The sequence below is a fragment of the Procambarus clarkii genome, chromosome 84 (assembly GCF_040958095.1).
Source record: "Procambarus clarkii isolate CNS0578487 chromosome 84, FALCON_Pclarkii_2.0, whole genome shotgun sequence".
NCBI lineage: Eukaryota > Metazoa > Arthropoda > Malacostraca > Decapoda > Cambaridae > Procambarus > Procambarus clarkii.
Window position 1 is genome coordinate 7,753,964 of NC_091233.1, and position 22,078 is coordinate 7,776,041.

At 41.1% G+C, this 22,078-nt stretch overlaps 1 long non-coding RNA gene across 1 annotated transcript; it reads left to right on the top strand.

The window, feature by feature from the left end:
* The first annotated feature begins 17,170 nt into the window (after positions 1–17,170).
* On the top strand, positions 17,171–18,499 carry LOC138358503 (uncharacterized). Its single transcript, XR_011225430.1, has 4 exons — positions 17,171–17,545; positions 17,693–17,770; positions 17,897–18,130; positions 18,298–18,499. It is a non-coding gene; the product is annotated as an uncharacterized lncRNA (long non-coding RNA).
* Positions 18,500–22,078: the final 3,579 nt, after the last annotated feature.

Consider the following 22,078-nt stretch of genomic DNA (forward strand, 5'->3'; position numbering starts at 1 on the left):
TCAGGAAGCCGTCTCTCGGTCGTGGAATTGCCATAGGTCCTCCATATAATGATGTTAGTTTCTTGATTATCCTGGTTTCAGTGCTGAGGTGATGTCGATCTGTGAGGACCTCAAGGTGTTGCTACAAACCAATGGAGAAACAGCAACATCGACGAAAGTCTCCGTACTCGCATCGAGCAACACCTCGACGTCCTCACAGATCGACATCATCTCACCACCGAAACCAGGATAATTATATATAGCAACATTATATGGCTCCATTAAGGAACATATAATCTCTTCCCACAACCAGACCATCACCAGAGAAGTCTTAACAAAAAACACGGAAATCATCGATAGATACAGCGATAGCCCGCAGCTTGATATCTGCGAGGCACTACACATTAAGAAGTCAACACCAGCAATCAACAGCCAATTAATGCACAATTATATTCTACCCACTTCAAGACTCCGCACCAATATAGAAGCATCAAGAAATATGGGCCAATAGGCCCATTGCAGTTACTTCCATTCTTCCCTTTAACTTACCCAATATTATACCCATTGTTTTGTGTTCTGTCTTGTGTAGAAAGTTTGTTTTCACCTCATCCAAAACTATTGTAACATATCACCTCACCCAAATGCAGGTGTAAAATGAAAGCGGTTTAAACTCTGTTCAGTGTTTGCAGGTTATAGTTGTGTGTGTGTAAAGTAAAGTCTTTGAAAATGCAATAAGTGATTACGAAACGTGTTTCGAGTAGAGTGTCGCGTCAGACTAGAAATAAAAATGAATTTTGGAGAATTGATTTTTCAATTACCATCGACAGTGAAAAGAAACATAAGAAATATTGAGAAAATTCGCGTTAGAATTATTAATCTCCCTTTTCGGTCACATTTAATAATATATGTCTTCAGGAAAGACTGTTACCAATATATATATATATATATATATATATATATATATATATATATATATATATATATATATATATATATATATATATATATATATATATATATATATATATATATATATATATATATATATATATATAGGTGTGTATATTTATCTAACTTTATTTGAAAATGTCATTGCACAAAAAAGTTACAATATTGATTACATACAGGGTACAAGGCTGCTTGTCTTAAGTTGAATAGCTCCTCCAGCTCCTCAGATGGCGGGCACGAACCATGGATGCAGTGAGCATTTCCTCTCTGGATTGCCACACTAAGGCGCTGAAAAAGAAAACTGGCAGCTCTGGGGTCTCTAGTTGTTTCGATTAGCTTAGACCCCAACTCCTTTAAAAAGCTAGCAGCACTTTTACCCCAGGCACCAAGCGTCTCTGAGGCAATGGGGACAAAATTGTAGTGGTGCTCAAGGTCTCTGTATTTACGTGACTTGGCCGCTTCCCGGTGATTGGCAGCTCCTCCTGCTTGTGTAGCACTGAAGTCAACATAGGTATTGGCTAAAGTTGAAACGCAAGTGTAGTCCCACACCAACTGTCTACCATTCTTCCAGGGGTTCACCGTAATTCCGTCTGGGCGACCGACAGGCTCATCAGAGTTGCGGGACATTAGGTAACGGGGCTCTCTCTCTGCTGGACAACCGGCTGTGGTAAGGCTTCTCTTAATAATGTCATTAACCTCGCCGTGTCTTGCATGCCATCCTCCGGTCCTTTGGCAAAGAAGGCCATGCCGTCCATATCTGTCGGCCTCTGCCTCGCCGCAAATACACCTGTATTCGGTGTGGATTGGGGCAGCTAGGCGAAGAGCCACGGCAATTCGGAGGGCCTGCGGTGTGAGACGGGTGCCGGTTGCTGACATTGGGGTTGCTAATAGGAAATCACCTGCATGGGGAGCTGCTACAGCTCTAAGTCGGGCAGTGTCATGTGGTGTCGTCGCAGCTTCTAGCAAAGTTGCAGCTTCTTGGTCGGCAATGGGGCGATCCCAGCAGGTGGTACCCCTTATATATATATATATATATATATATATATATATATATATATATATATATATATATATATATATATATATATATATATATATATATTTATATATATATATATATATATATATATATATATATATATATATGTATATATATATATATATATATATATATATATATATATATATATATATATTTATATATATATATATATATATATATATATATATATATATGTATATATATATATATATATATATATATATATATATATATATATATGTGTATATATATATATATATATATATATATATATATATATATATATATATATATATATATATATATATATATATATATATATACATATATATATATATATATGCGAACAAGCCTGAATGGTCCCCAGGACAATATGCAACTGAAAAACTTCTGAAAAACTCACTTCTGGGATGTGAGTTTTCAGTTATATATATATATATATATATATATATATATATATATATATATATATATATATATATATATATATAACTGAAAACTCACACCCCAGAAGTGACTCGAACCCATACTCCCAGAAGCCACGCAACTGGTATGTACAAGACGCCTTAATCCACTTGACCATCACGACCGGACATAATGAGGTGATAGCCGAGGCTATATGAACCACCCCACCGCCGGCACTCGGATAGTTATCTTGGGCATAGCATTTTACCAAATCACCTCATTCTTTGGGGCACACGTGAGGAACACAAATGCGAACAAGCCTGAATGGTCCCCAGGACATATGCAACTGAAAACTCACACCCCAGAAGTGACTCGAACCCATACTCCCAGAAGCCACGCAACTGGTATGTACAAGACGCCTTAATCCACTTGACCATCACGACCGGACATAATGAGGTGATAGCCGAGGCTATATGAACCACCCCACCGCCGGCACTCGGATAGTTATCTTGGGCATAGCATTTTACCAAATCACCTCATTCTTTGGGGCACACGTGAGGAACACAAATGCGAACAAGCCTGAATGGTCCCCAGGACATATGCAACTGAAAACTCACACCCCAGAAGTGACTCGAACCCATACTCCCAGAAGCCACGCAACTGGTATGTACAAGACGCCTTAATCCACTTGACCATCACGACCGGACATAATGAGGTGATAGCCGAGGCTATATGAACCACCCCACCGCCGGCACTCGGATAGTTATCTTGGGCATAGCATTTTACCAAATCACCTCATTCTTTGGGGCACACGTGAGGAACACAAATGCGAACAAGCCTGAATGGTCCCCAGGACACGTGTGCCTCACGTGTGCCCCAAAGAATGAGGTGATTTGGTAAAATGCTATGCCCAAGATAACTATCCGAGTGCCGGCGGTGGGGTGGTTCATATAGCCTCGGCTATCACCTCATTATGTCCGGTCGTGATGGTCAAGTGGATTAAGGCGTCTTGTACATACCAGTTGCGTGGCTTCTGGGAGTATGGGTTCGAGTCACTTCTGGGGTGTGAGTTTTCAGTTGCATATGTCCTGGGGACCATTCAGGCTTGTTCGCATTTGTGTTCCTCACGTGTGCCCCAAAGAATGAGGTGATTTGGTAAAATGCTATGCCCAAGATAACTATCCGAGTGCCGGCGGTGGGGTGGTTCATATAGCCTCGGCTATCACCTCATTATGTCTGGTCGTGATGGTCAAGTGGATTAAGGCGTCTTGTACATACCAGTTGCGTGGCTTCTGGGAGTATGGGTTCGAGTCACTTCTGGGGTGTGAGTTTTCAGTTGCATATGTCCTGGGGACCATTCAGGCTTGTTCGCATTTGTGTTCCTCACGTGTGCCCCAAAGAATGAGGTGATTTGGTAAAATGCTATGCCCAAGATAACTATCCGAGTGCCGGCGGTGGGGTGGTTCATATAGCCTCGGCTATCACCTCATTATGTCCGGTCGTGATGGTCAAGTGGATTAAGGCGTCTTGTACATACCAGTTGCGTGGCTTCTGGGAGTATGGGTTCGAGTCACTTCTGGGGTGTGAGTTTTCAGTTGCATATGTCCTGGGGACCATTCAGGCTTGTTCGCATTTGTGTTCCTCACGTGTGCCCCAAAGAATGAGGTGATTTGGTAAAATGCTATGCCCAAGATAACTATCCGAGTGCCGGCGGTGGGGTGGTTCATATAGCCTCGGCTATCACCTCATTATGTCCGGTCGTGATGGTCAAGTGGATTATGGCGTCTTGTACATACCAGTTGCGTGGCTTCTGGGAGTATGGGTTCGAGTCACTTCTGGGGTGTGAGTTTTCAGTTGCATATGTCCTGGGGACCATTCAGGCTTGTTTGCATATATATATATATATATATATATATATATATATATATATATATATATATATATATATATATATATATATATATATATATATATATATATATATATATATATATATATATATATATGTCGTACCTAGTAGCCAGAACGCACTTCTCAGCCTACTGTGCAAGGCCCGATTTGCCTAATAAGTCAAGTTTTCATGGATTAATTGTTTTTCGACTACCTAACCTACCTAACCTAACCTAACTTTTTCGGCTACCTAACCTAACCTAACCTATAAAGATAGGTTAGGTTAGGTTAGGTAGGGTTGGTTAGGTTCGGTCATATATCTACGTTAATTTTAACTACAATTAAAAAAAAAATTGACCTCATTCATAATGAAATGGGTAGATTTATCATTTCATAAGAAAAAAATTAGAGAAAATATATTAATTCAGGAAAACTTGGCTTATTAGGCAAATCGGGCCTTGCATAGTAGGCTGAGAAGTGCGATCTGGCTACTAGGTACGACATATATATATATATATATATATATATATATATATATATATATATATATATATATATATATATATATATATATATATATGTCGTGCCTAGTAGCCACGACTAGTCATATATATATATATATATATATATATATATATATATATATATATATATATATATATATATATATATATATATATATATATATATATATATATATATATATAACCTATGGGTCCTATGACCTATAACTAAGAACTATAACCTATGGGTCCCCACATTGGCACCAGAGGTGTTACCCTCACTATATATATATATATATATATATATATATATATATATATATATATATATATATATATATATATATATATATATATATATATATATATATGTATATATATATATATGTAATATATATATATATATATATATATATATATATATATATATATATATATATGTATATATATATATATATATGTAATATATATATATATATATATATATATATATATATATATATATATATATATATATATATATATATATATATATATATATATATATATATATATATATATATATATATATATATATATATATATATATATATGCAGCCCTGGGAACTCGCCTCAGTCATGACGCTCTCCGCATTGGAGTTGCCCTTCGCCGTGCCGCCCCCATCCTCACCGAACATAGGTGCATCTGCGGAACTGCGATGGCAGACCAATATGGTCGTCATGGTCTGGTATGTCGTAAATCACAGGGTAAAATTGCAAGACATGAAGAAGTCAACGACATCATCAATAGGAGCCTCGCCACAGCCCGCTGCCCGGCACAAAGAGAACCACACTTATCCAGACCTAACGACCCTCAGAAGCGCCCTGATGGGGTCACCTTGCTACCTTGGAAGGATGGTAAGCAAGTGGTATGGGACTACACGTGCGCTGCCACACTGGCCAGTACCTACCTCCACTACAGCACACGTGAAAGCGGTGGTGCTGCTTCTTTCAGGGAATCGCAGAAAATTATTAAATACAGAGGTCTAGCACACTGCTACAGCTTTGTTCCGATCGGCTCGGAGACCCTCGGTTCGTGGGGGAAAATGTGCATTGAAGTTCCTGAAGGAATTGGGGGACAAATTGATCAGCGCTACAAAAGACCAGAGAGCAAAAAGTTTCTTGTTCCAGCGCCTCAGTGTTGCGATTCAGAGGGGAAATGCCTGTTGCGTCTTGGGCACTAGTCCAACTTCAGAGGAATTCGAAGAAGTGTTTGACTTGCAACAATGATCGAACCCGTCTGTGACATTCATCAATGTTTCCCATTGTTGTGTTCTTCAAGAGATCCATAACCTTTAAGCACCTTTTTGCATTATTATTTTTGTATCAACCCATGTATATCTTGTAACCATCAAATGCATAATAAAGCACAAAAAACATTCAAGGAAGGGGGTGGTAGGAGAAAAGCACACAGAAACTGTATTGGAGGGGATCTAAACATTCCCTCTAATGCGTTATGCGTGGTTTCCTCCGAGGCTATGGGTCCCCCTTCTTCCAGCTAGAGGTGGTACTCCCTATATATATATATATATATATATATATATATATATATCGTACCTAGTAGCCAGAACGCACTTATCAGCCTACTATGCAAGGCCCGATTTGCCTAATAAGCCAAGTTTTCATGAAGTAATTGTTTTTCGACTACCTAACCTAACCTAACCTAACTTTTTCGGCTACCTAACCGAACCTAACCTATAGAGATAGGTTAGGTTAGGTTAGGTAGGGTTGGTTAGGTTCGGTCATATATCTACGTTAATTTTAATTCCAATAACAAAAAATTGACCTCATACATAATGAAATTGGTAGCTTTATCATTTCATAAGAAAAAAAATAGAGAAAATATATTAATTCAGGAAAACTTGGCTTATTAGGCAAATCGGGCCTTGCATAGTAGGCTGAGAAGTGCGTTCTGGCTACTAGGTACGACATATATATATATATATATATATATATATATATATATATATATATATATATATATATATATATATATATATATATATATATATATATATATATATATATATATATATATATATGAGTATATTTTGGTAGCAGTCTTTCCTGTAGACATATGATATCATCCCGATTGTCTCGTCCACAGGTACGTTGGTAAACAGCGATTCTACGTCCAACGAGGCTCTTATCCCTGTGGCCCGTGTGCCCCGCAGTAAGTCAACAAATTCCTTTGGAGATTTCAGACAGAAGGCGCAGGGAACATAAGGAGTCAGCAGGCCGTTGAGTCGCTTCGCCAGTCTGTACGTGGGTGTGGGTATCTGGCTAATGATTGGCCGAAGTGGGTTTCCAGGCTTGTGTGTCTTGACATTTCCATACGCATATCCAGGTTTATATTCCCCAATGATCTTTGGCAGGTGGAGTCCGGATTTCTTGGCGTTCACAGTTTCGATCAGCTTGTTGACCTTTGCTTTTAATTCGGCTGTAGTGTCCTTCGTTACCCATTGGAACTTAGTTTGGTCAGAGAGTATGATGTTCATTTTCGCCAGATATTCGTCTTTTTTAAGAATGACATATATTGGCGACTTGTCACCTCTCCTGACAACTATCTCCTTGTTCACACGAAGGCTTTTAGCTGCCGCTTTGAGCTCGGGGGACAGTATGGTGCTCCTGTAATTGCCTCGATTCTTTCCTCCTTCTGCAATAAGTTCTGCCAGAAAAACGGCCAGCCTACTTATGAGAAACTCTCCAGATACAAAACAGAACGCTTTAAAAGAGACTAACGTCGTCTATGCCTTCAAATGCCCTCTTGGGGACTGTAAGCTCCAAAAAACCCAGTATATAGGCAAGACAACAACATCTCTTTCTAGGCGTTTAACGATGCATAAGCAACAGGGCTCCATTAAGGAACATATAATCTCTTCCCACAACCAAACCATCGCCAGAGAAATCCTAGTAAACAACACAGAAATCATCGATAGATACAGCGATAGCAAGCGGCTTGACGTTTGCGAGGCACTACACATCAAGAAGTCAACACCAGCAATCAACAGCCAATTAATGCACAACTATATTCTACCCACCTCAAGACTCCGCTCCAATATAGAAGCATCAAGAAATATGGACCAATAGGCTTTCTACATACACTTCTATTCAATACCCATTGTTTCGTGTTCTGTCTTGCGTTGATGAAATTAATACCCTATTAATGCCACCTCTTGTTCTGTCTTGTGTTGATGAAATTAACACCCTATTAATGCCACCTCACCCCATCCACCTCACTAAAATGTAGATATAAAATCGGAGATGCGTAAGTTCTATTCAGTTGTGTATTTGTAAACTAAAGTCTTTGAAAATGTAATAAGTTTTACGAAACGCGCCCGTGTCGCGTCAGACTAGAAATAAAAATGAATTTTGGAGAATATATATATATATTGGTGTATACTGGCAGCAGGTTTTCTTTTAAACATGTCTCACTGAATATGACCGCATATTCTGTTTTTACTATCTACTGATTTAGGGCTTCTATCCCTCTAACTTATTTTCTCAGCATCAGGGCTTAGCTGAAATAGGAGTTCTCCAAAACTTATTTTCGTAATTTCAAGGTGAAGAAAAGAAGTGAATTACTATAGAATGTATTGCACTTATTTGTACAATTTGCACAACTTTTCGAACCTCCGTGGTTCATTCTCAAGTGAAAAAAATTTTGATTGACTGATTGATGAAGATTAAGCCACCCAAAAGGTGGCACAGGAATGAATAGCCCGTAAGTGGTGGCCCTTTTGAGCCATCACCAGTATCAATAGATGATACTGGAGATCTGTGGAAGTGCGACTGCACCCTGCGTGACGGGAGATATCATTTGTGTGAATGTGTTAAGATGAAGATGAAGCCACCCAAAAGGTGGCACGGGCATGAAAAGCTCGTAAGTGGTGGCCCTTTTGAGCCATCACCAGTATCAATAGATGATACTGGAGATCTGTGGTGGTGCGACTAAACCCTGCATGACGGGAGATGTCTCCCGGACCAAATGGTGACCAAATTTTGAAAAGAATTTTCAGGACTGGTTGATTTTATACCCGCACTGGGTCAGGTGAAAAGACAATAAAGGTGAAAACATGACGGGATATATAAGGGGATAAATTGGGGGGTGAAACATAAGAACATAAGAATAGAGGTAACTGCGGAAGATCTATTGGCCCATTCGAGGCAGCTCCTATCTACATACAAAGATTAATCAAGTGTAATTGGCCTGTTATGTTGAACAGTGTCTTCTGTGTTGGCATCGTTATGTTCTGGTCTTGTCCTTACTAGTATGGACAAGACCAGAACATAACGATGCCAACAGAGAAGACACTGATCAACATAACAGGCCAATTACACTTGATTAATCTTTGTATGTAGATAGGAGCTGCCTCGTATGGGCCAATAGGCCTTCCGCAGTAACCTCTATTCTTATGTTCTTATGTTTCACCCCCCCCCCCATTTATCCCTTATGTATCCCTCCATGTTTTCACCTTTATTGTCTTGTCACATGACCCAGTGCGGGTATAAAATCAACCAGTCCTGAAAATTCTTTTCACATGAGAATGAACCATGGAGGTTCGAAGCGTTGTGCAAATTGTATAAATAAGTGTAATACAATCTATATTAATTCACTTCTTTTCTTCACCTTGAAATATATATATAAATATATATATAACTGAAAACTCACACCCCAGAAGTGACTCGAACCCATACTCCCAGGAGCAACGCAACTGGTATATACAAGACGCCTTAATCCACTTGACCATCACGACCGGACAAAATGAGGTGATAGCCTAAGCTATTTGAACCACCCCACCGCCGGCACTCGGATAGTAATCTTGGGCATAGCATTTTACCAAATCACCTCATTCTTTGGGGCACACGTGAGGAACACAAATGCGAACAAGCCTGAATGGTCCCCAGGACAATATGCAACTGAAAACTCACACCCCAGAAGTGACTCGAACCCATACTCCCAGGAGCAACGCAACTGGTATGTACAAGACGCCTTAATCCACTTGACCATCACGACCGGACAAAATGAGGTGATAGCCTAAGCTATGGGTTCGAGTCACTTCTGGGGTGTGAGTTTTCAGTTGCATATTGTCCTGGGGACCATTCAGGCTTGTTCGCAAATATATATATATATATATATATATATATATATATATATATATATATATATATATGTCGTATCTAGTAGCCAGAACGCACTTCTCAGCCTATTATGCAAGGCCCGATTTACCTAATAAGCCAAGTTTTCCTGAATTAATATATTTTCTCAAATTTTTTTCTTATGAAATGATAAAGCTACCCATTTCATTATGTTTGAGGACAATTTTTTTTTATTGGAGTTTAAATTAACGTAGATATATGACCGAACCTAACCAACCCTACCTAACCTAACCTAACCTATCTTTAAAGGTTATGTTAGGTTAGGTAGCCGAAAAAGTTAGGTTAGGTAGCCGAAAAAGTTAGGTTAGGTTAGGTTAGGTAGGTTAGTGGCTGGGGGGATGCAAACTTGCAAACTGGGGATGATTAGGTGGAACACCCAGTATATTATTACTCTGTGAAATTTGACAAGGCGCAACACAATTATTCAGTGGTAGAAAAAGAGGCGTTGGCGCTAGTGTTAACATGTAAAAAGTTCGAAGTTTACCTCACAGGTAATAAAGTAGAAGTGTACACAGACCATAACCCACTGGTCTTCCTGACTCAGATGAAGGGGAAGAATAAACGCATCCTCAGGTGGGCATTGTACCTACAGGACTTCAATCTTTCCATTACCCACCTACCGGGCAGGCTCAACGTGATAGCCAACGCTTTGTCCCGGTTGCCTGAATAACGTTCATCTGAGCCACAAGAAGCCATTTACCAACTGTCATGCTTTAGTTATTTTTTTTAGGTTCTCCTGTGACATTAAATATTCCGTGTCCAAATTATTTACTTCCCTGTTTTTTTTTGTGTATGTTTTTTTTTTCTTTCAGAGAACTCCTTTGCACTTTCCTTGCAGAGAAATTTTTGTTTTTGATTGATTTTTTTTTGTCCTATATTTTTTCTTTTTATTCTCTGTATACTCTTACAAAAAAATATGACTACTATTCTAGTAGTTACATTACCTGGTTGATACCTGGTTGATGGGGTTCTGGGAGTTCTTCTACTCCCCAAGCCCGGCCCGAGGCCAGGCTCGACTTGTGAGAGTTTGGTCCACCAGGCTGTTGCTTGGAGCGGCCCGCAGGGCCACGTACCCACCACAGCCCGGCTGATCCGGAACTTCTCTTAGAAAACCGTCCAGTTTTCTCTTGAAGATGTCCACGGTTGTTCCGGCAATATTTCTTATGGTCGCTGGGAGGACGTTGAACAACCGCGGACCCCTGATGTTTATACAGTGCTCTCTGATTGTGCCTATGGCACCTCTGCTCTTCACAGGTTCAATCTTGCATTTTCTTCCATATCGTTCACTCCAGTACGTTGTTATTTTACTGTGTAGATTTGGGACCTGACCCTCCAGTATTTTCCAGGTGTATATTATTTGGTATCTCTCTCGTCTCCTTTCTAGAGAGTACATTTGGAGAGCTTTGAGACGATCCCAATAATTTAGGTGTTTTATCTCGTCTATGCGTGCCATATATGTTCTCTGTATTCCCTCTATTTCAGCAATCTCTCCTGCTCTGAAGGGGGGAAGTGAGTACTGAGCAGTACTCGAGACGGGACAGCATTTTTTTTTTCTCTGAAGGGGGGAGGAGTGTTACGACCCTGTGTTCTTCAGTGGAAACCAGAGGTCAAAATTTAACTAAATAAGCTACATTAGAGTAGCAAAACGCAACTCGATGTGTCTTTGTTTGTATCTTCCCTGCCAGACGTAAGACTATTCTTGTTTCTCAAAGAGCATTTAAAGACTGAGCTGGGGGTTGATTATTAAATAATAACATAGGCACCAACTATGTTTACTAATACTTTAATCATTTGTAAAGTAACAATACGTTGCATTGGGGAAGATTTTTAATGAGCTTAGCTGCACGATCAATTAGGCTCTTCCCGGCACCACACGAATGCGGGAGGCTGATCTGGGATGAAGCGGCCTTCTCTGGTTGCTGGCTGTGGTGAAAGGAACCTCCTCTCCTACCTCTTCATTTCCTTATTTCTGTGTCTTGTTCAAGATAAGTATATACTGAGTACATTATTCAATCTCTGGCATACTCATTTTCTATGTGTAGAGTAGTATACTTTGTGTGTAGTAGGTGTTTTTAGAGTTTATATTACTAGTTATTCTAAAGGGGGTTCCATTGGAACCACGTGGTCCCCCTACCCTAAGCTGACTCTAACTTCAAGTAATTCAATAGTAGAGCTTTACCCTAGCTTGTGTTCAGTGTAAAACCTTGTATCCTGCTTATGTGGACCAAGGCTTTTAACGTAAGGTAGTGTGGTAAAGTTATTATTATTATTATTATTATTATTGTTATTGGTGTGAATGTATATGGGGGGGGCTGTTCAGGGGTTAATAAATAAGTACATGAATTATAAGAGTATCGTTCTTCCTGTGTAGGAGATCTTGATCATTCCCTAGACTGACCTTGTTGTGTAGCCAAGTAGTCAGCACTACTTCTAGTTTTATCTTGGGGGCCGGGCCTTACTGATCTCCCCAAATAGATACATCTTTATTCTGACTGACCTGACCCTTGAATAGCACTAGTTTCCCCATAGCAAGCCCACCATGTTTTATAACATTGTAGAAGGAGGAATTTTGGTGAGGGAGGGAGGGAGGGCGAGAATTGAGGTAGCCTCATTGTGTGTGTGTGGCTACCACTCTTGTTTTGTCACCATACTAGCTTAGTGGTTCGCTATGGGCAACACATATGTACATGGGTATATATAGTGTGTGTATATAGTGTAACAACAGCAACAGGAGAATGTTGAGAGGAGCTATTTTGGTGAGGGAGGTACGTAATCATAGCGTCGTCTGCTGTCGACTGTGTGATTTTTCCTGCAGTGTATGGTGGCCACTGTACTGTTTGGACACAATACCGGCTTACTTGCATAGTTTTGGTAAATAAAATATGTAGATAGGTATATAGAACATGTGTAATAAGAACTATAACAGTATGGTGGGAGGAGCAATGTTAACGAGTAAGATGTTGGAGTGAGGGAGACTGGCTGGGTGTGGCTGCTGTCACTCGAGGTGTTCTAAGTGTGTTGATGGTGAATGTATATAGTGTGTGACAGTGTATAGTGTGTAAATAGATTGTATATATACATAAATTAGCATGATACATAGTAAATATGTGCTGCATATGTGTACACAAGTGTCATGCACGTAACACAGTGTCTTCGGACAGTACGGATGTTTTACTGCCATAATATAGTGTACATGTTCACTATACATAGGATTAGCACGTAAAAATAAATAAAATGTATTTGGAACTGTGCAAAAAAAATGAACGAAAATATATTCGCGGCAACTCGCGTGCCCCGCCCCGAGCGCCCTACTGGCCCCGGGAGCGTACGTCACGGGCGAACAGGGATTGATGACGTCACGCTCCAACTTACGGACCCCATAGCAGCCAAAGTAAGTACAATTTCAATTTTTTTTTTTTACATACCCATACTGAGGGAAGGGTTTCTGAATCTTTAAAAAGAAAAAAGATTTTTTTCCAGAGAATTTATTTCCTGCGCACTGCAGGGGTGTCATATTTGGAGGCAACGCAGTTAAGGGGTTAAGGCAATTTCTTTTGCTTATCATCTGGTGACAAGAGTAAAGTAACTTAGGGATTGCTGGAGCTGTGTCTCAGAATCCCACCTTGCTTGGCTTCATTTACTGGTTACAGTGCAACTCCTAGCAGGGGGTTGCAAAGAGTGTTCACATTAGGTTGTGATAGGGGGAAGTCACTGTTGGACTACCCGCCTAGTTACGGGGGTCACTCCTGTTATGGAAGGAGGACCCTGAAGATTGTGATTATAGTATCTGTTACCGGTAAGCCATGACAAAATTGATTGCAAGCTTGTGTCATCAGTGGGCATCCATCATTGTTCAGTTAGTTCACTGGTCAGCCCGAAGTGTCAGCAAGATGGAGACTGCTGTCATTTCTCGAGGGGCTGCTGAATAGCTGTGTTGAAATTGCCACTGGATGGACATTAACGTAACAAGTCACTCTGTAGTGTAACTTAGTCTGTGATATTTTTTTTAATTGCAATATTGCGTCATCAGTGGGCACACCTGTTTTCAGGTTAGTTCAGTATGCAGCCCCACAGCAAGGGTTGCTATTTAGCTGTTGTTATAGTGCCACTGGATGGACATTAACATAATGTAAACTCGATAATGTAGTAGTTTAGTCTCTTGTTACTAATAAATTGTTATTTTATTGAAAACAATCTTTGATGTCAACCCTTCAACCATTCTTTTCCACCCATGTTCTGCTTTATACGATTGAATGTTGATGTGATCTTTTGATATGACGGCTGTTCTTGGGAATTCGAATTCCAATTCATAGCGCCACATCAAATATAAATATTTGATTGTGAGAACCCGTCGGTTACCCTTTATTAGTTTTAACGTCCTGTTTAACTAGGAGGAACCAGCGGCCTATGTGGGCAGGTTTTCACCCCTAGTGGTGGAAGCTTGGCGGTTTGCTCCCGCTTTTCCTTTTTCTATTGGACTCATGCTTAACTGCTGTGAGCAGCCTTTAAACTCGTAGTCCACCTCCTAAGGGAGGTAGGCGTAGACAAAAATCTCACAACAATAACTTAAACATTTTGAGATCAACAACTTTACCCATCCTTCTTTATAAAACTAAAATATAACATCCTAAATGTTACAATCTGTATAGCTGTGCATCCTAATTCCAAAAATACTTGACCATAGCCAGGAGCAAATATAAGAAAACATGAAAACAAAACATATCTTAGTCAGTGAGAAGGGAAAACCATTGTGAAAAGAGCACGTATTTAAGGATACAAGAAAACAATAGCCAGAACTTGTTAACCTACCCAGCAGGAGTGTAGTCACTGAGAAACGCAACACTTCAAAAGACATTTCCTACAGTTCTACAAGGTAAATTGAACAGATCATAAAAAAAGATGACGAAACTTCATCAGTGTCTCGAATGTGGAAAAACATTTAGTCGCGGTGGAAATTTAAAGAGGCAAAATATGGTGCATACAGGTGATAAACCTCACAAATGTTCAGTGTGGGAAATAAGAACATAAGAACAAAAGAAACTGCAGAAGGCCTATTGGCCCATACGAGGCAGCTCCTATCTATAAACACCCAATCCCACTCATATACTTGTCCAACCTGCGCTTGAAACAATCGAGGGACCCCACCTCCACCACGTTATGCGGTAATTGGTTCCACAAATCAACAACCCTGTTACTGAACCAGTATTTACCCAAGTCTTTCCTAAATCTAAACTTATCCAATTTATACCCATTGTTTCGTGTTCTGTCTTGTGTTGATATTTTTAATACCCTAATAATATCCCCCCTGTTATGTCCATTCATCCACTTGTAAACCTCTATCATGTCACCCCTAACTCTTCGCCTTTCCAGTGAATGCAACTTAAGCTTTGTTAATCTTTCTTCATATGAAAGATTTCTAATTTGGGGAATTAACTTAGTCATCCTACGTTGGACACGTTCAAGTGAATTTATATCCATTCTATAATACAGCGACCAAAACTGAACTGCATAATCTAAATGGGGCCTAACCAGAGCAAGATATAGCTTAAGAACCACACCAGGTGTCTTGTTACTAACGCTTCGATTATTAAATCCCAGTGTCCTATTCGCCTTATTACGAACATTCATGCATTGATCCTTTTGTTTTAAATTCTTACTAATCATAACTCCCAGATCCCTTTTGCAATCCGACTTCGCAATCTCAACACCATCTAGCTCGTATCTTGTAACTCTATCATCATTACCTAGCCTCAGAACTTTACATTTATCAGCATTAAACTGCATCTGCCAATCCTTTGACCATTTCAAAACCCTATCTAGATCAACTTGAAGTGATAGTGAGTCCTCCTCCGAATTAATTTCCCTACCGATTTTCGTTTCATCGGCAAATTTGCAAATGTTGCTACCCCAACCTCAATCTAAATCATTTATATATATTATAAACAACAGAGGTCCCAGGACAGAGCCCTGAGGTCCTCCACTAACAACATTATCCCACTCTGACTTAACCCCATTTATACTAACTCTCTGTTTCCTTTGGAATAGCCATGATTGATTGATTGATAAAGATTAAGCCACCCAAGAGGTGGCACGGGCATGAATAGACCGTAAGTGGTGGCCCTTTTAAGCCATTACCAGTATCAAGAGCTGATACTAGAGATCTGTGGAGGTGCGAATGCACCCTGCATGATGGGAGATGTCTCCCTTATGAATGTGTTAAGGTGAAGATGAAGCAACCCAAAAGGTGGCACGGGCATAAATAGCTCGTAAGTGGTGGCCCTTTTAAGCCATTACCAGTATCAAGAGCTGATACTGGAGATCTGTGGAGGTGCGAATGCACCCTGCATGACGGGAGATGTCTCCCTTATGAATGTGTTTAAGATGAAGATGAAGCAACCCAAAAGGTGGCACGGGCATAAATAGCCCGTAAGTGGTGGCCATTTTAAGCCATTACCAGTATCAAGAGCTGATACTGGAGATCTGTGGAGGTGCGAATGCACCCTGCATGACGGGAGATATCTCCCTTGCGAATGTGTTAAGATGAAGATGAAGCCACCCAAAAGGTGGCACGGGCAAGTAGTGTAAAGTGCGACTAGAACCGCGCGCACCAGCTGCCAGCTGGTCCTCCATGGAGTGCCAGCCGACAGGTGGAGCGCAGGTGTCTAGTCGCACAGGTTTTTGGGGGATTTTCAGGGAATTTTTGGCGCGTTTCGGACGCGTGTGAGCGTGTTGTGTTTGGGTATGTGGTCATGAAAGAGGGGAGGTCATGTTGATGAGTGCCAGGTGGTGCGCGAGGTCAACGTCGCAGCGCGGGTGTCTAGTCACATAGGGTTTTTGGGGGATTTCCCGGAAGTTTGGCGCGTGGCGGACTTGAGTGGCGGGCGAGCAGGTGCGGTCCCCCACCCCGCGCGCGCGCGGAGAAAGAAAATAGAAGGAAGATGGAGGAAGGAATAAAAGAGTTGATCGTGAGTTAGTGTGTAGATGAGAAGGCAATACAGCCTGTTATGTTGTTTTGGGATGGGAGCTGGATGGAGCTTCCCCTTCGTCGGGAGAGAGTGCTCTGGGCCATTATGTGGTTAGACAAAACATTAGCTCCCCTTACAGGAAGTCGCAAGTGCGAGAGGAGGGTATGAGAGAGCACCCTCCTGTGGAAGTTGGCCATTCCCTTGGACCGTTTGTCTAAAAAGGTTTTCGTTGTCTTCAGAGAGTTGATGTTAGTCCCACGGTGACTCCCCATACACTGTGGATTTCCGGTAAGGAGGGGCGAGGTACTTACTCCTGCCGACAGACAGACCCTCACCTGTCACCCATCAATCACTTCTCATTGACCTAGGTCGTTTCACTCCCCTCACACACAAACGCCCCGCCAGTTCCCTGCGAGACTTCATCCGCTACACACGCGTCATACAGCTCCATGTCATGGAAAGGCGAAGCTCTACAGCATGCATGAAATGCGGAGTGTTTTATATCCCATCACCGAATCAACTGTGTCGACTGCAATGCGCTAGCTGTGAAAAACCGCCCCTAGGACATTACGACATCAAATGCAAGCGATGTCAGCAGATTTTCTGTGATAACCGTGAGTGTTATTCATATTTAATATTCCACAGTTCATTTTATGTCATCCACAGGTGAAATATCGCGTGTAAACTACTATAGTGTGAGAATATTTTCTCATTCGAGCTATTACATTCCACACAGTTAAATATGTTCTTTCCAATTTCAGTTTACAAAACCGTGAAGTGTCCATATTGCTCACCCGCCCCGCGAGGAGGTCATCGCCGGAATGAAACTTCACATAAACGTAGGTAGCATATAAAAATACACTTCTCGTATCTGTATTTCATCCACTTGCAAGCGAACACACATGCATAATAATAAACATATTTTCCCCATTCACCCGTGCTGAATATCATTTGTTTCATTTCAGGTTATAATCCCTACCTCAATCGACGGAGGGAACAGAGCGACGTCATCGAGCCTATACCCCATTCCTCACACACTGAGCTAAGGAGTGCTCATCTCACTCGCGGCCACCCCCCGCCCCTTCATCAAGCTCAGCCACCCCTACAGATGGGGGGCTACGAGACCGTATCGCCCCCTGTTAACACGATGTTACGAATTCATACCCACTCACCTGCTCAACCCCTTCACCAGGACATAAGTAAGTTATTATTACTGTCTGATTTCAGTCTATTTCCTAAACATATTTATCCACACTAGTCTGTTCCCATACCTCATAATATATACGCTTTCATTCTTTCTAGATATATATATATATATATATATGCTTCATTCTTTCTAGAGATAATATGTTTTCTTTTTTTACAGACGACACACCGCTGTGCATAGATTTGGCATCCAGCGACAGCTGCAGCAGCAGCAGTGGTAGTGAGAGTGACACAGCAGGGCGGACAGTAGCCACTTCCGGCTCTCACAGGGAGGGGAGGAGGACTCGTTCACGCCCTCACTCAACCCCCATTTCCTCCCCCAGCCCCATACCCCAATCAATCAGCGACAGCTATGACAGCAACAGCAGCAGCAGCAGCAGCAGTGGTGAGAATCGTACCATTTTCATCTCAGACAGTGACTCAGACGACAGCTCAGCAGACCGTGACCTTGACCCGCCAGCCTCTGTCAATTCTGACTTGTTAGCACCGTCTGGCGTAGTAGCTGAGCCAGCGGTCTCACCCATTCATCTCGGAGGGGGAGGGTTATCACCACCCCCCACCCCTCCCAGCCCCATCCCTTCACCCCCTCCACCTCTTTCCCCCTCTCCTCCACCTGCTCTAGAAATTCAACCCCAGCTGCTGGATCGAATTAATAACTATAACGGCAGTTATGTCCGGCTTTCATTCTCCATACCAGAACATGTTAACACCTCACCAGGACTCTATCTGAGAACATATAGGGATTTTTTCATTAATGAGATACGCGCCCTCTTCTCTCCACGACACCCATTCCTCCTAATTTACCCAGACATCACTCTAATTGTGAGAAATTTAAATGTACAACAAGACAGGGAGGATAATCTATTGGATCCTATAAATAACGACGGCTTTCCCATACGAGGTGAGGGGCAGAGAATTACTCTAGAGGAAGTAGAAACTCTTATTGATTTTTGGGCTGATGAATTGACAGAGAAAATATCCCAGTATCTGGAAGCGAAGGAAGGGTCCAATGTCTTGGTTGAGCGGCTCACCGGGTTTTACATTAACTGTGGACAGATAGAACATCCGATAAGATTAGGCTCGCATGTAGACTATCCTGAAGGCTTGCGTGGGAAAAAATTGGTTTTCAATCCAGAGGGAGAGGCAGATATTTGCCTTATGCAGTGTGTTGCTGCTTATAAATGTTTAGCTAAGGGAATGCATCTAGATAATATTCGCGCTAGATCTGTGAATGCTAGTTGGTGTCTCAGACACATGAAATGGCCAGCAGATGTCAATTCTGCAGTGACGTTTGAGGATATTCACAAGGTAGAGAAAATGAATAAAGTCAGTATATTCATCTATTCACTAGAAAGAGATGAAAATGCCAGACGACAACGACACTACATTACACTAGCTAGGAAGGGAAGAGGGGGCTATACAGATGTCATACCATTGCTGATGTTGGAAGCTCAACACTTAGTATTAATTAAGGATTTTAACCAATATGTACGTAATATACGAGATCATGGTGATCGCATCCCGAGTCATCACAGCTTCTGTCATTGTTGTTTGATATCACTCCCAGCAGATAGCATGCAGAGTCATGAAAGTACCTGCAAAGTACATCAGACTCTCAAATTCTACCCACCAGAGAGGAAGATTACTTTCCGTAACTATGGACGGGGATATGGTCCTAGTCACATGTGCTTTTATGACTTTGAGTGCATGTTAGACCGCTCGAACCCTAAGGGAATGATAGAAACACGTCACAATGCAGTGGCGTATGCGTACATCATCATTGACAGACAGAAGAATATTGTTGAGAAAGATACTTATTTGGGTAAAGATGCGGCCAATCACTTTATAACCACGCTAGAAGCGTCATGGGCACGAATCAAGAAGGGGTTAGTATCCTATGAACTTCACATGTCTCAGCAACAGCAGGCACTATTTGAGACAAAAACAGCCTGTGAACTCTGTGATGTACCTTTTAACGGAGAAGATGTAATCAAAGTCCGTCATCACGACCACACAGTAAGATTCCACAATTATCAAGCAGCTTACTGTGATAGATGTAATTTGCAGTGTGTAAATTCATACAAGTTCCTATACACATTTTCACACAACGCTTCCTATGATTTAGGAGTAATCCTAAACGAGATGAGAGATAGACCAGGAAGTGAAATAGATATATTAGCCAAGGATGGATTTAAATTTATGAAAGTTGATGTGAACAACTTAAGATTTTTGGATAGTTTAGCCCTTCTCAACGGCTCGCTAGGAAGAATAGCCAAGGATCATATTGATAGTGGGAAACCTACCACATTCACTTTGGCTATGTTAAAAGGGGTAAATAAAGCAGCCATCCCAAAACTGCTCACGGGTAAACAATCATTCTGCTATGATTATTTATCCTCTATGTCTGTGTTAGATGAACCACAACTCCCTTCTCGTGATAAGTTTTACAATACACTAAAAGACGAAGAGTTGTCAGAAACAGATTATAAACAAGCCTTAGAAATTTTTGATTTGGCTAAATGTCGCAACATAGGGGAGTATCTACTCCTTTACCTCAAAGTGGACACAGGATTGCTAGCCGATGTGTTCACAGTCTGGCGAGACACCATGCTTGTTCTCTACAAATTAGACATTTCACACTACATTTCTTTACCCTCATTTGCTTGGGATGCGTTCTTGCTTAAATCGAAAGTTCAACTTGATGTTGTGTCAGACCCATTGTTATATGATTTACTTCGTCGGAATCTCCGAGGTGGGTTCACCAGTGTGACGAGACAGTACACGAATGTGGAGAACAGGCACACAGGCTTAGATCTAGGGGAAGATAGTAGCTACATCATTTACTTAGACTTTAATAGTCTTTACGGGGCGTGTATGACTGAACTACTCCCTCGGGGTGGGATCCGGAAACTGACACATGATGAGCGTGACGTACTGCTGGAGCAAGGTTTGGAGAATATCCCATGTGACGGGACCAAGGGGTATTGGGTGTTGTGTGATACACTGCAGGTCCGACCTGAGGTAGCTAGATATACAGATGAACTGCCCCTTGTTCTTTCACATACATGCATTACTGAGGAACACATTTCACCCTACAGTAAGAATATTCTTACAGAAGAAAGTCGTGGACTGCCTAAAAACAACACTAAATTAATTGCTTCTCACCTTCCTCAGAAAGACTACCTCGTTAGTCTGGACTTGTTACAGTTGCTCATGCGCATTGGATTAGAAGTAGCTAAAGTTCACGACATCTACGAATTCGAGCAGGAGAGTTACCTTAAAGACTTCATTGAAACCAATGTTCGTGAACGAGCCAGTACCAAATGCGCGATAAAAAAAAAGGCTTTCAAACTCGTATCAAACTCTATATATGGAAAGAGTCTCACAGATGTATCTAAATATGGGAACAAACACTATTTGGTCACAGATCGCAGTCATTTCCTGAAACATGCTCGAAACCCATTCTTCAAGCGGAGTCTTTTGTTAAGTAAGGATCGTGTGATATGTACTATCAAGCAGAAGTCTCTCCTAGTCAACACTCCTACGTATCTGGGTTACCATATACTTCAAATTGCTAAGAGGCGACTCTATGATTTCTGGTATGATGTTGTCAAACCTGCGTATGGGGATAAAGCGAGTCTGTTATATACTGACACCGACTCTTTCATCATTAAACTGGACTGTCAGGATGTGTTTGAAGAGTTGAATAAGTCTCCTCTCTTCGACTGTATGGATTTTAGCAATTTTAATGTCACACATCCATCCTACTCTAAAGCGCGAGAAGGTGAACTAGGATTGCTCAAGTCTGAAATAGGCTCTAAGATTATTAACCAGTTAATTGCTCTCAGACCTAAAACATATTCGTTCACCACACATGATGGGGAGCACACTTGTAAGTGTAAGGGCGTACCATACCATCTACAAGAGAAACTCTCACATGA